The sequence below is a fragment of the Gossypium hirsutum genome, chromosome A10 (assembly GCF_007990345.1).
Source record: "Gossypium hirsutum isolate 1008001.06 chromosome A10, Gossypium_hirsutum_v2.1, whole genome shotgun sequence".
In the NCBI taxonomy this organism is placed as follows: Eukaryota; Viridiplantae; Streptophyta; class Magnoliopsida; order Malvales; family Malvaceae; genus Gossypium; species Gossypium hirsutum.
Window position 1 is genome coordinate 19,856,292 of NC_053433.1, and position 16,268 is coordinate 19,872,559.

Genomic DNA, 16,268 nt, shown 5'->3' on the forward strand with positions numbered 1-16,268 from the left:
AAAGAGATTTCAATTAATCAACCTAGGGTTAGATGTTGATAGTCTCGAGAGAGATAATAATATAACTTAGGGGTTTCTACGGATCAAGTCAAGTGAATAAATCATTTGATTCAGAGTTAAATAACAAGTGAAGTCTAGGTGGATTTTTCCCTTGGGTATTGTCCAAATCAATTAGTTTTTCTCAAAAGTATTTCCCCAATTTTCCTCCTATGCATTCTTAGTTTAGTTAATTAATTTAGATAAAACAGACCCCTTTATTTTTAGTCTAGATAATAAAAAGAGAGTTACTACTAGTACTTTTAGTTCCTTTGGATTCGACATCCTGATCTTGCCATAAGCTATACTACTGTTCGATAAGGTGTGCTTGCCTTTGTCGTGATAATAGTTAGTTTTCAGGAATGGATATTTATAAATTATAAAACTTATCGCGATTTGTTCACATCAAGTTTTTGGCGCCATTGCTGGGGAAATAAGATATTAGGAACACTTAATTTTTATTACTTTAGCCATTTATTCTATTGCAATTTAAATTTTATTTTTGTTTATATTACTAAAATTTGTTTTATTTTCTTCTGGCAGATTTTATAGTTTATGACTAGAAGAAACCCATCAGGACCATTACTTTTTTATAGTGAGATCGAACACATAGCTCGTAGAAACCGAAGAGAAATAAGGCGAAGCCTAAATATACATAGAGGAAGGGCAAGAGGACGATATTCCAACTACAACTGAGGAGATGGCTAAAAATCAGGAAAATCCGCTACCTCTTGCGATTGCTGCTAATCCAGTAAATCAGAATCCTACTCTATGCACTATGTATGATTATGGTAAACCTACTTTAACAGGAGCCGAATTGAGTATAGTTAGACCTTCTGTTGCTGTAAATAATTTTGAACTGAAACCTAACACAATTCAAATGATACAACAGTTTGTTCAGTTTGATGGTTTGCAGGACGAGGATCCAAATGCTCATTTGGCGAATTTCCTAAAGTTTTGCGACACTTTTAAGATTAATGGCGTTTCTGATGATGCCATTCACCTCCGGTTGTTTCCCTTTTTGTTGAGGAACAAAGCTAAATAGTGGTTGAACTTGTTACCACGAGGGTCAATCACTACTTGGGAACAAATGACCGAAAAGTTTTTACTTAAATATTTTTCACCAGCTAAAATGGCTAAATTGAGGAATGATATCTCTTCTTTTGTACAGATGGACCTAGAAACACTCTATGATGCATGTGAGAGATACAAGGATCTTTTGAGAATGTGCCCTCACCATGGATTATCACTCTCGCTACAGGTTCAAACTTTTCACAATGGCCTGAATCCTTCTAATAGACAGATGATTGATGCAGCTGCTGGTGGGACTATAAATAATAAGACACTTGAGGAGGTTTATAAATTTATAGAAGAGATGTCACTGAATAATTATCAGTGACAAGTCATGAGGACAAAGCCAACAAAAGCAGCCGACACTTTTAACATCGATTCAGTCACCATGCTCTCTAATCAGGTAGAACTTTTGAATAGAAAAATTAATGGTTTACTTGGTTTTTCACAGGTTCACCCAATAATGCAATGCAATACAAGTGGAGGAGGACCAAGCTTATGGCCACAACATGGAAAACGAGCAATTAAATTGTATGGGTAATAATCCTCGATCTCAAAATAATCCTTATAGTAACACTTACAATACATGGTGGAAGAGCCACCCAAATTTCTCATGGGGAGGCCAAGGGAATCAGAGACCACCACCCCCTCCAGGCTTCCAACAGCAACCTTACCAGCAAGAGAAAAAGCCAAACCTTGAGGAGATGATGTCAAAATTTATTTCAGTAGCGGAAACCCATTTTCAGAACACTAAAACTGCACTTAAAAATCAACAAGCATCGATCCAAGGACTCGAGAATCAAATTGGGCAGCTGGCTAAGATGATTTCAGAAAGACCAACAGCAAGTATACCTAGTAACACCGAAACCAATCCAAAAGAGCATGTAAAAGCAATTACAGTAAGGAGTGGGAAAGTGTTAGCTGAATCTGAAAAGAAGCCACCATAAGAAGTTGACAGAAAAAAGGAGAGGAGGTAACACCCGAAAACAATGACAATCCAATGCCAAAGGAATATAAACCACCAATCCCATACCCAGCAAAGTTGAAGAAAGATCGCATGGATGCACAATTATGTAAATTTCTTGAACTTTTTAAACAACTGCATATTACCTTACCTTTTGTTGAAGCTATATCACAGATGTCTTCATATGCAAAATTTTTAAAGAAGCTTCTAACAAACAAAACAAAGTTTGAAAGAAAGTTTGAAGACCTATCTACAGTGGAACTTAATGAGGAGTGCTCAGCCATACTCCAAAATAAACTGCCAACCAATCTGAAAGATCCAGGAAGTTTTACTATTCCTTGCTTAATTGGTAGTTTGAATGTCGATAAGGCAGTAGCTGATTTAAGCGCTAGCATTAATTTAATGCCATATAAAATGTTTAAACAACTTGATCTTGGGGAACCTAAACCCACTAGGATGAGTATTCAATTAGCTGATAGATCTGTTAAATATCCTAAGGGAATTATAGAGGACGTACTTGTAAAAGTAGATAAATTTATATTCCTTGTTGATTTTATTGTGCTTGACATGGATCAGGATGTTGAAGTACCTTTAATCTTAGGTCGTCCATTTTTAGCCACTACTAAGGCTGTTATTGATGTGGGTGATGGTAAATTGGTACTTAAAATAGGTGACGAAAAGATTATTTTTAAAATTTATGGTGCCATGAGATTTTCTAAGGAACAGGATGACTCATGCTATTTCATTGATTCTATTGATCATGCTACTCAAGATTCTTTTCAGGAAATAATATATAAGGACACGATGGAACTGTGCCTTACCCAAGGAGAGAGGTTGGATGATGATTTTGAGATAGGAACCGAACTAAATTCCAATGAAACCTCCCAAGACCAGTAGAATATGAGGGTATTAAGGTAAACGATGAACTTAAGCAAAAGCCTTCTATTGAAGAACCTCCCAAATTGGAACTTAAACAATTACCGAATCACTTGGAATATGCATTCCTTGGAAATAATTCTACATTACAGGTAATTATTGCATCTAACTTGCAACCTAAGGAGAAAGAGGAATTACTCCAAGTATTAAGAGAGCAAAAAAGGGCCATAGCTTGGAAAATTTCTAACATTAAAGGGATCAACCCTTCTTTTTGCACCTACAAAATTTTAATGGAAGATGAATATAAGCCATGTGTGCAAGCCCAGAGAAGACTAAACCCCAACATGAAGGAAGTTGTTAAAGCTGAGGTAATTAAACTCCTAGATGCTGGAATTATTTATCCTACTTCTAACAGTTCTTGGGTAAGTCTAGTGCAAGTTGTTCCTAAGAAAGGATGCATGACTGTTGTAGCCAATGAGAAGAATGAATTAATCCCAACAAGGACAGTCACAGGTTAGAGAGTTTGCATTGACTATAGGAAGCTGAATGATGCCACGAGAAAAGATCACTTCCCTTTTCCATTCATTGACCAAATGTTGGAAAGATTATCCAGGCACATGTACTATTATTTCTTAGATGGAATCTCTGGCTATTTTCAAATCCAAATAGCTCCTAAAGATCAAGAAAAGACAACATGCACATGTCCATACGGTACGTTTACTTATCGTAGAATGTCTTTTGGATTATGTAATGCTCCTACTACTTTTTAGCGTTGTTTCGACGAACTCGTAGAAGACATCATGGAGGTATTTATGGATGATTTCTCGATTTTCGATAACTCTTTCCATCTTTGCCTTAAAAATTTAAAACGAGTCTTATAAGATGCGAGGAAACAAATCTGGTGCTCAATTGGGAAAAATGTCATTTTATGGTTCAAAAAGGTATTGTGTTAGGACATAAAATTTCTAGTAAAGGGATTAAGGTCGATAAATCTAAAATTGAACATAAAATTTCTAGTAAAGGGATTAAGGTCGATAAATCTAAAATTGAAGCCATTGAGAAACTACCTCCCCCTAAATCGGTTAAGGCTATTAGAAGCTTTTTAGGACATGCTGGGTTTTATAGAAGATTTATTAAATATTTTTCTAAAATAGCTAAGCCTTTGACTAAATTACTAGAAAAAGATGTGCCTTTTAATTTCGATCAAGAATAATTAGAAGCATTCAATACTTTAAAGGATAAATTAACTAAAGCTCCAATTATAATTTCACCTGATTAGAATTCACCTTTTGAACTAATGTACGATGCGAGTGATTTTGCAGTAGGTGCAGTTTTGGGATAACGAAGAGATAAGCATTTTCAACCTATCTACTATGCTAGCAAAACTTTAATAGCTGCATAAGAAAACTACACCACTATGGAGAAAGAGCTACTGGCTGTGGTTTTTGCATTCGATAAATTTAGGTCATTTCTAATATTGTCTAGAGTTGTTGTTTATACTGACCATTCTGCTCTTCGCTACCTTTTAACTAAGACTGATGCAAAACCTCGACTCATTCGATGGATTTTATTATTGTAGGAATTTGACTTGGAGATTAAGGATAAGAAAGGAACTGAAAATCTCGCGGTTGATCATTTTTCCAGGCTTCAAAATTCAAGTACCAAAGAGCTAGATGAAGTTAAATAAATGATTCATTCCCTGAAGAACAATTCTTTGCCATATCTGATTTCGAGGTAACTTGGTTTGCAGACATTGCAAATTTTTTAGCCGCTAACATTATCCCAAAAGGGTTGACACATTAGCAAAAGAAGTGATTCTTTACTGATGTGAAAAACTAATTTGGGGAAGACCCTTTCCTTTTCCGTATATGCGCAGACCAAGTCATTAGGAGATGTATTACAATGACAAAAGCATTGAAGATCTTGGAACATTACCACTCAAGACCGACTGGAGGACATTACAGTGGGAATAAGACCGCACATAAAATACTCAAATCAGGTTTTTATTGGCCCACTTTATTCAAAGATGCCAACAGGTATGTTACTTCTTGTGACAAATGCCAAAGGACAGGTAATATCTCCAAACGTGATGAAATGCTTCAGACATATATGCTTTCATGTGAAATATTTGACGTTTGGGGTATCGACTTCATGGGTCTATTCCCTAGTTCATTTGGGAATAAATACATCTTAGTAGCTATTGATTATATGTCCAAATGGGTTGAAGCCCATGCTTTACCTACTAACGATGCTAGGATAGTAGTACGTTTCCTTAAGAAACTTTTCTCTCGATTTGGAACACCTAGAGCAATCATCAGTGATAGGGGTACTTATTTTTGTAATGTCCAATTTGACAAGATCCTTAAGAAATACGGAATTCACCACAGAACAGCTACCCCTTACCACCCTCAAACTAGTGGCCAAGTCGAAGTGGCAAACAGAAAGCTTCAACGTATCCTAGAAAAGATAGTAGAATCGAACAGGAAGAATTGGGCAGTGAAAGTAGATGATGCTTTATAGGCTTATAGAACTTCTTTTAAGACCCCCATAGGAACATCACCTTACAGACTTGTTTATGGAAAAAGTTGTCATCTATCATTTGAGTTAGAACACAAGGCATTCTGGGCTATAAAATTTCTAAACCTTGATCCCAAACTTACAGGTGAAAATAGGTTGATGCAGTTGAACGAGTTAGATGAGTGGCGAACCAATGCATATGAAAATTTATGCCTATACAAGGAAGCAACGAAGTACTGCCACGACGCTCGTTTAAGACAACGCAAGCAATTTAAAGTTGGAGATCTTGTCTTGTTGTATAACTCGAGGCTCAAATTGTTCCCTGAGAAGCTTAAATCACGATGGTTAGGTCCTTTCGTAGTCCAAACTGTCTTTCCATATGGCACAGTAAAGGTAAGTCACCATTACAAGGCACTTTCAAGGTAAATGGACGTCGCCTCAAACTCTACAACTGTGAGAATTTCAAAGACAATAGAGAGGAGCTACAGGTCCACGAACATCCCTAAATATACCCACAAGGTAGAGTCAAGCTTAGACTCTAAATAAGCGCTTCTTGGGAGGCAACCCAAGCACTAACCTCACCAAATAGGGTTTAATTTTTCTTTAATTATTCATAGTTTAACTGCAGGAAATTTTGACTTTTGACAAGGGCAAACACAGCCTAGCCCACGGGCGTGATTTAGGCCGTGCTCATACCACGGGCTGCGACACGGCTGTGGATACGGCTGTGTGAAAATAGAGGAAAATTTTACCCAAAATATGGGATTCGATACATTGCCACGGCCGTGCGACGTGGCCGTGGGCAATTCTGTCAAATCAACACGGGCGTACGACACTCCCGTGTCTATTAACCGTGCTCAAAACTACCAAATTAACACGAGCGTGTGACATGCCCGTGTCACCATCCGTGGTTGAAACTGTCAAAAGAACACGGGCGTGCGCATATATACACGGGCATTGGAGAAGCAAACCACATCGCGCACGGTCGTGCGATACGACCATGTGACCACACGACCTATATACACGGGCATATCCTCAGGTTGTGTGGCGATTCCTCATTTCGTGATTAACACAGGCTAGACCCGAGCCACACGGGCGTGTGACATGGCCGTGTGAGACCAGTGTTGGGCGACACAACTGTGCCTCTTTTTAAACTCATTTTATTTTTATTTTCTTTACTTTTATTTCTATTTATTTTTGAAGACTCATGTTTTATAGTTTTTAAACTCTACATATCTTTTTGGTAATCATCGAAATATTCCCTTAATTCTCCTTCACAATAGTGTCTTCCCATTTATCCCTCAGAATCATGCCTTTCCTTCAGCTTTATCTTCAGTTCTCGCTCTAGCTAATCCAAGGATTACATCCACAATCTCAGGGCAGTTTCACTCATCTTCCTCTCTTTCGATATTATATCGCTATTATATATCTTTGTACATAGAGAACAATGTACATCTTAAGTGTGAGGGGGTTATTTATATCATTATCAGAAAAATCCCTGAATTTTGTATTGTTCTCAAATAATCTTCCCATATCATTAATTTATGATTTTTATTGATATATCTTGAATTAAAACATAGGCATTTATGCATGATTGTTAGACTTTAAGGAATTACAGAATCAAGCATGATAAGTTGATTTTTGAAAATTAAAAATTTTTAGGTTGTTTCCCCAAGTTTAAGTATTATCTTGAGTTGAAATTCACAGGTTAAACATCAAAAAGCCATAATTTTTGTGAGATCTTGAGCCTTTAGAGCATATATTATTTTTTTCATGCTCACTTTTATTGTTGCTTTGGGTGCGTTAATATCGAATTGTTATTCTAGAACTTACTTGATTATGTATGTTAAGACCACACCCTTTAAATTGATATGTAGATATGATAAAGGCACTTAGGTTTAACCCACTCACTCCATAAAAGCCTACCTCCATAATTAACCCTTAGTGACTCCCTTGAGCCTAACCAGCCATTCATTGATTTACCCTCAATATTAACCCATAACCCATTATTGTTAAAATCTCCATAAATAATTTGACCCCTATTTTTTTCGAGATTTGATTTGAATAAATTGTTTAACTATGTTTTATTTTGAGCAAAGTCCTAAAATATTTGATTTGTTCTTAAAAAAAAATTATGCTTAGATTAAAACGATGTTATCCATGAAGAAAAGTTCAATTAGGAATGTAAATTGTCAATTGTAGTATTTTTCTAGTTAGGTAATTTTTCAATTCAATCTCAATTCTAACCTTCTTTTTTAGCTTATGACCACACCCCCTAACCAAAGCCACGTTACAACCCTCTAAAGACCTTTTGATTAATGTTTCATCTCAATATATAGTGGTGGAGATTTGATTTTCACGCAAGCCTATGGTAATAACTTTTCATATTGACTGTTGAGTGCTAAATTTCTTTTCCTTAAACACCTCGAGTGATTTGAGTGAATGTTTAGTAAGGATGTAAAACTCTGTGATATTTTGAATCAAAGATGATTACTTAGATGATGGGAGACACCTATGTTTTTGTGATAAAATGCTCAACTTGGAATGTTTGAAACTTTGATGTTCTTCGAGTTGAATTTTCAATGTATGATTACTTATGGATTATTTTGAAATACTATTGATGAGAATTATAAGTTGAGAAGAATTTATTTTGATTGTGAGTTGAGGATTTTGCTTGAGGACAAGCAAACGCTTAAGTGTGAGGGTATTTGATAAGTCATAATTTATACATATTTTTATCCCATGCTTAGCATATTTTTTGGATGAATTATCATCATATTTGTGGAATTTGATGCTCCTAATCCTTTAATTTCATGTTTTATACTTAGGTGAGCATAAGAGAGTAAGCGAGAAATGGGCCAAAAACGGAGAAAATAGGCCAGCATGGGAAATCAGCACGGCCTGGACTTCCCTACACGGGTAGACCACACGCCCGTGTCTATTCAACATACTCGAACACGGCTTGAAGCACTTGCACACGAGAGTGTCCCTGTCGAGCCCAAGCCTAGTTCTATTCAGAAAAGGCCACTCTTGAGGGTTTTGAAGCATTCTAAAGCCTATATAAACACCCTAGGAGGTACCTAGAAGGAACTCACGGAGTAGGAGGCAAGGAATTACTCGAAGAAAGCCGATTGATCCATCTTAGAAGCCGGATTATCCTCCAAAATTGAAGATCTCCCTTCAATTTCCTTTGGGATTTTTGGGTTTCTTTATGTTTTATTATTATTATTCTTCTGAGATGTTTTCTTTTACACTTATGAATTAAATCCCGTAAATACCTAAGGGGAATGAAACCTAAGACGGATCTTGTTATTATTTTCTAAATTGTATGATAAATATTTTTGTTCTTAATTATGCGTTCTTAATTCTTGTTTTAATATTCCAGGATATTGATTCAAGTATTGATGTGCTTATTCAGAGGAGCAAAAGTCACTGTCTAAGTGTAGATCTAGCATAATTGAGCAAAGTTGATTGGACGCCTAGACATAGGGTGACATAATTTTGCTGGATTAGGGTAAAACCTAATAAAGGAATCCATAGATCGAGTTAATGCAACACAAGGGGTTTTAATTAGAAAGAGATTTCAAATAATCAACCTAGGGTTAGATGTTAGTCTCGAGAGAGATAATAATATAACTTAGGGATTTCTATGGATCAAGTCAAGTGAATAAATCGTCTGATTCAGAGTCAAATAATAAGTGAAGTCTAGGTGGATTTTTCCCTTGGGTATTATCCAAATCAATCAGTTTTTCCCAAAAGTATTTCCCCAATTTTCCTCTTGTGCATTCTTTGTTTAGTTAATTAATTTAAATAAAACAAACCCCTTTTATTTTTAGGCTAGATAATAAAAAGAGAGTTAATACTAGTACTTTTAGTTCCTTTGGGTTCGACATCCCGATCTTGCCATAATTTATACTACTGTTCGATAAGGTGCGCTTGCCTTTGTCGTGATAATAGTTAGTTTTCAGGAACAGACATTCATAAATTATAAAACTTATCTTGATTTGTTCACATCAATTGGATTGTTAAGAAAGGCTTGGTACTTAAGCAGTCTTCATGACTCACCTCCCTTTTCTTGCTATCCTACCTAGTATTCAGTTCTCATTCATTACTTTGTTTACACAATAAGGACATTACTTATTTTTAAAGAGGGTTAAGGCAAAATTTGCATGAATTTTAACTTTTTTTCTTAAGTATGATTCAATGTTTACAAATAAGTATGCTAAAATAAAATGATGTTCAGAAAAAATTTTTGTTCATAAGTTAAATCAACTGCAAGCATGATTTCTGATTTTATCTGAGGTTTTTTTTATGTTATCTTAGGTTATAGAATGCTTATATGTTCTTAGGTCTTACGTAGTCTTTTTCCATGAAAACTTAAATTCCTTAGAAATAGACATGTTTGAAGGTTTAAGTCCTTAGAATTAACTTAGTAACTTTCTTGAGGCGAAATCTTAGGAGGCATTAGAATCTAAACATGATATAGGCACATTTTCTTTGGATCGTTTGAGCCTTTCAAGTCTACCACATTAAATTAACCCTTGAAACCTTAGTTGGAGCCTTTAAGCATTTTTTCTTGTTATTCACCTACATCATAAGCCATATTATCATTTTTTTAGGTGTCGTCCTATTTTTGCACATATATTAACTATACTTGTCTTGGTGAGCAAAGATCGAGGAAAAATTCAAAAACATGTATATGTTCTACGTATGTTAAAAAAAAAGAAGAAAAATATATGTTCAAATGTCAAGCAAAAAGAGTAAAATAAATACATAAGTATTGAGGAGTATTGTTGGGCATAAAGCTTCAAATTAAGTTTGGGGTGGTAAAACCCGTTAGTAGGAAGGATGTACCTTAAAAGAATCCAAGGAAAAGTTAGGGTTAAGATTATGAACTTAAAAATTCACTTATCTTTATCCCTACCTTGAGCTTAGCCCCATTACAACCCTATAAAAGACCTATTGGTTTTGATAATTATGACAACTACATAACTGGAGAGGAATTGCTAAGTTCAACATATGAGGACCATTAATTAAATCTTATGATTATTCTATCTAATTGATAAGAAAGCTTTGATTGAATGGTGAATGTTATGTATAACCTTGAAAAGCATGACTCTATGACTTATGTTAGCATTTTCCCTCACTTAATATAAAATTATAAAATAATGTTTGTATGTGAGTGACCTATCAAAAGAAAGAGTTTCCTGAGCGTGATTTTGTTGATGTATGTTTATGTGCGAAAGTTGATTCTGCTTAGGGATTCTATTCAAACTTATTGTGAGAATGGATTAAGTTTGGGGGTGTGTAAACTCTAAATTATATAGGTTTTTTTAGTAGTTTATGACACATTTTTACTTAAATATAATATTAATTCTGAGAATTTAATAATTAATTGGGCGAATTTTGTTCATATTAAGTTAATGGGCATGATTTAATAAAGAATCCATTTTCGTGCTATTTTGAATTAAATTTGTGCATAATTTAATTATTTTATGCTACATACTAATCTTGATTTATTTGTTGTTGTAACAGCCCGATTTAGGGCCTAGTCATAACAGTGGTCTCGGGACCACAAATTTGAAGTTAGAAAATTTATTTTATTACTATTATCAGTCATGGCATGATTATACTAGGGCATGAAAAATTTGGTGAGTCAATTTTAATGTTCGAGAGCCCGATAGCGAAAAAGGACTACATCGCATAAAAGGAAAAAGTTGCATTTTAGTACCAAGATGTATTAAATAGCTAGAGAACTAAAATTAAGGGCTTTTAAAGAGCAATTAGACCCCTAGAAACAAGGTGGCCGGCCATAGGAAGCAAGTTTAGTCAAAAGGTCAATGTTAGGTGACTTGATGACATAATCTTGTGATAAAATAATACCTATGAGCTTAGCTATCAATTTCTTTCTTCTCCATCTCTTCTCCCCACCAAAAATATAAGCAAATATGGAGGTTTGAAAGCTGAAAATTTGCAGCAACTTATTCCTCTCATAATGTAAGTGATCTTGATGATTTTCTTGATGATTTTTACATTTTCGGCATGCTTGTATCATGGGCTTTCAAATGAGAGGACTTTTTTGAAAAATAGTGAAAAGTATAGGGATTTTCCATGAGAGAGTTTATGTTGTTTCTTGAAATTTTATGGAAGAAAATGAATCTTAGAAAAGCTCTAAACAACTTTTGTGAAAGGTGTTAGCATGAAAACACCTAAAGGGACTACTTTGCATAAGTTGCAAAATAGGTGGTAAGTGCATGAAATAGTGAGAATTTTTGGGTTTCTATAAGAGTAAAAAGGGTTTGGCTAGGCCTAGAATAAGAGAATTTGATAAAAATCAATTTTCGAGCATAGGGGCAAAATGGTCATTTTAACTAAGATGTAAATTTTAGATTGCCTAATTGTGTTTAATGATTAAATGAGTGCATTTTTCTATTATAGATCAAGATTCATCGAATCCGAACCTAGACCGGGGGAAAGCTAAGCAAATCAATTAAACCGACTAGTCGATTACATTTTGTAATATGAGGTAAGTTGTATGTAAATAATATAACTACATTGTTAATACATGTATTTGAATTTTCATTGAATTGATATAGCATGAATTGCTAAATTGTGAATTGAGAATGCTTAGTAATAATTGAGATAGTAGAAAGACCCGTTGAAATCCTAGGAAACAAACCGGATATTCATGCCATGACATTTGGGTAATTTGTGTGCCAGTGTAAGACCATGTCTGGGACATGGCATCGGCATTGAGATGAGTGCCAGTGTAAGATATGTCCGGGACATGCATCGGCCTTTAGATGTAAGCTAGTGTAAGACATGTCTGGGACATGCATCGGCTACGAGACATGTCAGTGTAAGATCATGTCTGGGACATGGCATAAGCATGGATATGCAAGAGCTAGTGTAAGACCATGTCTGGGACATGGAATCAGCACGTAAGTATGAGAGCTAGTGTAAGACCATGTCTGGGACATGGCATCGGCTTCGATGAGGATAGCCAGTGTAAGACCATGTCTGGGACATGGAATTAGCACGTAAGTATGAGAGCTAGTGTAAGACCATGTCTGGGACATGGCATCGGCTTCGATAAGGATAGCCAGTGTAAGACCATGTCTGGGACATGGCATCGGCAACTTAACCCATGTTTAAGGCTTATAGAATATCCAGTAGTATTCCGAAAGGATCAACTTTAAAAGTTATGGAAGTGAGTTAGTAAGGAAATTATAATAATGTTGTGAGTGGTATAGGTACCTATTTGGTATGCATGAGTTTGAGCACAAAATAGAAAATCTGACTAGAGTAGATGGTAATGAGCAAGTCAAGCTTATGCCTATCTTTGTGCTATTAGTATGATGACTAGAAGTGAAATCGTTGTGGTATATTTATTTATATGCAACTTACTAAGCTTTATGCTTACTCTCTTTCTTTTCCCTTTTCTTTCAGTGCCGATTTATTTGCTCAAGGATCCCTTGAAGTCAGAGATACCGATCACACTATCAGCCGTAATACTCGGTATAGTTGGATTTATATTTTTTATTATGGTATGTATAGGGCTAGACCTTATTATTTTGTGTCTTTGAGAATTGATCAAATGTGTTGGTCTAGAATAGATTATACTCTTTACATTGAGCCTTGAATGAGGACTTTCATTTTGAGTCTATAAAAGATGCATCTTCACGGTTGAATGAATGTTTATTATGCTTGTTTTGGTATTGGTTGGTATTGACATGAAAATAGGTACACTAGGATGGCAAAGAGGCTTAGTAGATAGCCTCATATTGTCCACACGGGTAGACATATGGGGGTGTGTCTAGGCCGTGTGTGACACACGGTCAGCCCCATGGACGTGTGAGAAGGCCGTGTGTCCCCTGACCTAGAAATTTCAAGTCAGAATGCATGGTAAGGGTCACACGGGAAGAGACATGGCCGTGTGTCTTAGCCATGTGGAGGGCACGACCTAGTACATGGGCGTGAACCATGGTCGTGTAATGCTAACGTCAGAAATAAAATACCTAGGTTTTTGTACACGGGTTGCACCACGAGCGTGTTGTGGCCGTGTGAAAGGACACGGTCAAAGGACACGGGCGTGTGTCTAGGCTGTGTGAAGTTTGCACTTGTTTTATGAAAAATTGTAAAAATTAAATTGGCCACACGGGTACAGGACATGGGCGTGTCCCAAGCACACGAACGTGTGCCCTATACTAACATGGGCGTGTGGAACCTTAAAGCACAAAATTTTCTAAGTTTTTCTTGAGCCCTGGTTTAGTCCCGAACCACCTCGAATGTATGTTTTGGGCCTTGTAGGCCCAAATAAGGGACAGTTTGTATATGAAATGAAAAGTTTTAAATTGATCAAAATTTTATGGCCCGATTTTCAATTATTGGTTGAGTTTAAGTTCAGTAGCACCTCAAGCCCTATCCTGGCATTGGATACAGGCGAGGGGTGTTACAGTTGTAGTTGGACCAAAGACTTATGCATAACTTATTTATTAAAGTTACATGGACATGAGCCAATTTCACTCTACATAGACAGCAAAGGCAACAAAAATTGAGTCATGAAGAAATTAATTTGATCTAATTGAAGTTGGTGTAATTAATGAACAAGTCTGGCAAGCATTTGGGTCATCAACCCGTCTAAATAGGGGAGAATGAAGCCTAATTCAGCAAGGGCGTTTGGGAAGCTCAAAATTCATTGTTGGGAGATTTAATGGAGGTCCCTACAATTACAAATCAATTGAAATATGCCCACAAAATTTACCCTTGAAACCATCCACCCCTTTCTTGATTCAAGCATGATTTCATGCATGAATCAAGCAACTAAATAACCCCCTATCTCCATAAATTATGGTCGGCCATGGGAGTGAGAAACTTAAGGGATTTTAAGCTATTTTTAGCAAACATACTAGCCATTCATCCACTATAAATACTACCCTCTACACCCCTTAACAATCATCCCTTAATCATTCCCTATTTCTCAAACATCATTCATCCCTCACTCTCATTTCATTTTCCCATTAACTTTCTTTCTTTCCACACATTAACATCTATATTTCCCTTAGCCAACAAATCCTTGAGAAATTACTCTCTTGGCCGGCCACCTTGAGGAATAGTTTGTGGAAGTACAGCTGGGAGAATTGGAGGAGGCCTCCACGATTAGTTACCACACTTATCAAAGAGTTTATTCTTCCTTTTTTTGCTCTTTCTTAATTATTCAATATGTTTGCAAATTTCTTTGTTGTTTTTCATCAACAATGGTAGCTTAATTCTGTTTAGATAACATGATTGCAACAATTCAATAAAGTTTATATCAATCATATTCTGATGTTCTGTGCCTCAATCAATTATGTTTTCAATTAAAATCATGCATGTATTTCATTCATTAAAATGTGATTGAATACATTAGAATTAGTTGCTTAATCCGACCCAGATGGTGGGTAATAGACACAATAATTGACAAGTGCATGCTTAATTTATATCTGACCCATAATAAATTAATGTTCGTAATAACTTGACCGAGCTCTATTACCTTGCATAGATTTTAGGTTTATGTGATTAAATTGCTTCAAACCAATCCAATCCCTGTTACTTCACATGAATTCTAAGAAACCACTAGTTAAATATGATCAGTAATATGCATGTTTTTTTTAAGTAAAAGATTTTGAAAGGACTTAATATTGATTTCATGCTTATGAAAAATCGAGTTGCCATGTAATATTTTTCCAAAACATTTTTAATATGATCAGAATGAACTAAGTTAATTGATGTGATTATCCTAGCCTATTCATGTTATTGTTTTTGAAATCTTATGAATTCTGCTGCTAAGTCCATCTCATCCATTTTATTCATTCATCATACTTAGATTAATTTGCATTAAGGATCATTTTGCATTTATTTATTTTTACATTACACCACTCAAAAATTATTTTGTTTTTCTCGCCAAATTGTTAACTTTAATTTTACAATTAATTTATTAACATACATAGTCCCGGTGAAGATGATAACTCTTTTACAATTAATTTATTAATTATTGTGTATTTCTAAAAGTATCACCTTGGAGAAAAGTTCTCTATTTTGGCCGAGAGGGGAAACTTAGTCCATGATTCATCAGGTCGTATGAAATCATTGAGAGGATTGGGCCAGTGGCTTATCGTTTAGCATTACCATCTGAGTTAGAGAAAATACATAATGTGTTTCATGTATCAAAGTTATGGCAGTACCGATCAGACCCTTCACACGTAATTTCACCTGTTGATGTTGAGATTCAGCCAAATATGTCGTACAGTAAAGCACCGATCAAAGAAGTTAAAAAGTTAAGAAATAAACGCATAGCTTTAGTTAAAGTTCTCTGGAAACGTCATGGAACTGATGAGGCTACCTAGGAACCGGAAGAAGCTATGAAAGTGCAATACCCGACCTATTTTCTGGTACGATTTTCAGGGACGAAAATTCCTTTAGGGGGAGAGTTGTAACAACCCATTTTTAATGGTGTTGGAAACAATGGTTTTGAGGCCACATTTTTGACGAGTGAATTATTATTTTAATATTTATTTAATTTCTACGGGATTATATTAAGGTTGTATTAAATTTCGTTAAGAAATTTGAAGTTTAAATGGTTAATTAGGTGAAAAGGATTAAATCGTAGAAGGTGAAAAAGTTGAGTTCTATTTGTTAAAGGGGTCAAATGGCTATGAAATTTTAACCTAATGGACTAAGATAGTAATTATACCATTTAAAGAGTTAGTGGATGTGCATGGATAAGGTTTTATTCAAATTATTGATTAATGATAAGGGTAAAGTA

At 35.4% G+C, this 16,268-nt stretch overlaps 1 non-coding gene across 1 annotated transcript; it reads right to left on the reverse strand.

The window, feature by feature from the left end:
* Positions 1–1,174: 1,174 nt before the first annotated feature.
* On the reverse strand, positions 1,175–1,281 carry LOC121208839 (small nucleolar RNA R71). Its single transcript, XR_005903963.1, has one exon. It is a non-coding gene; the product is annotated as a small nucleolar RNA R71 (small nucleolar RNA).
* Between the last annotated feature and the right edge of the window lie 14,987 nt (positions 1,282–16,268).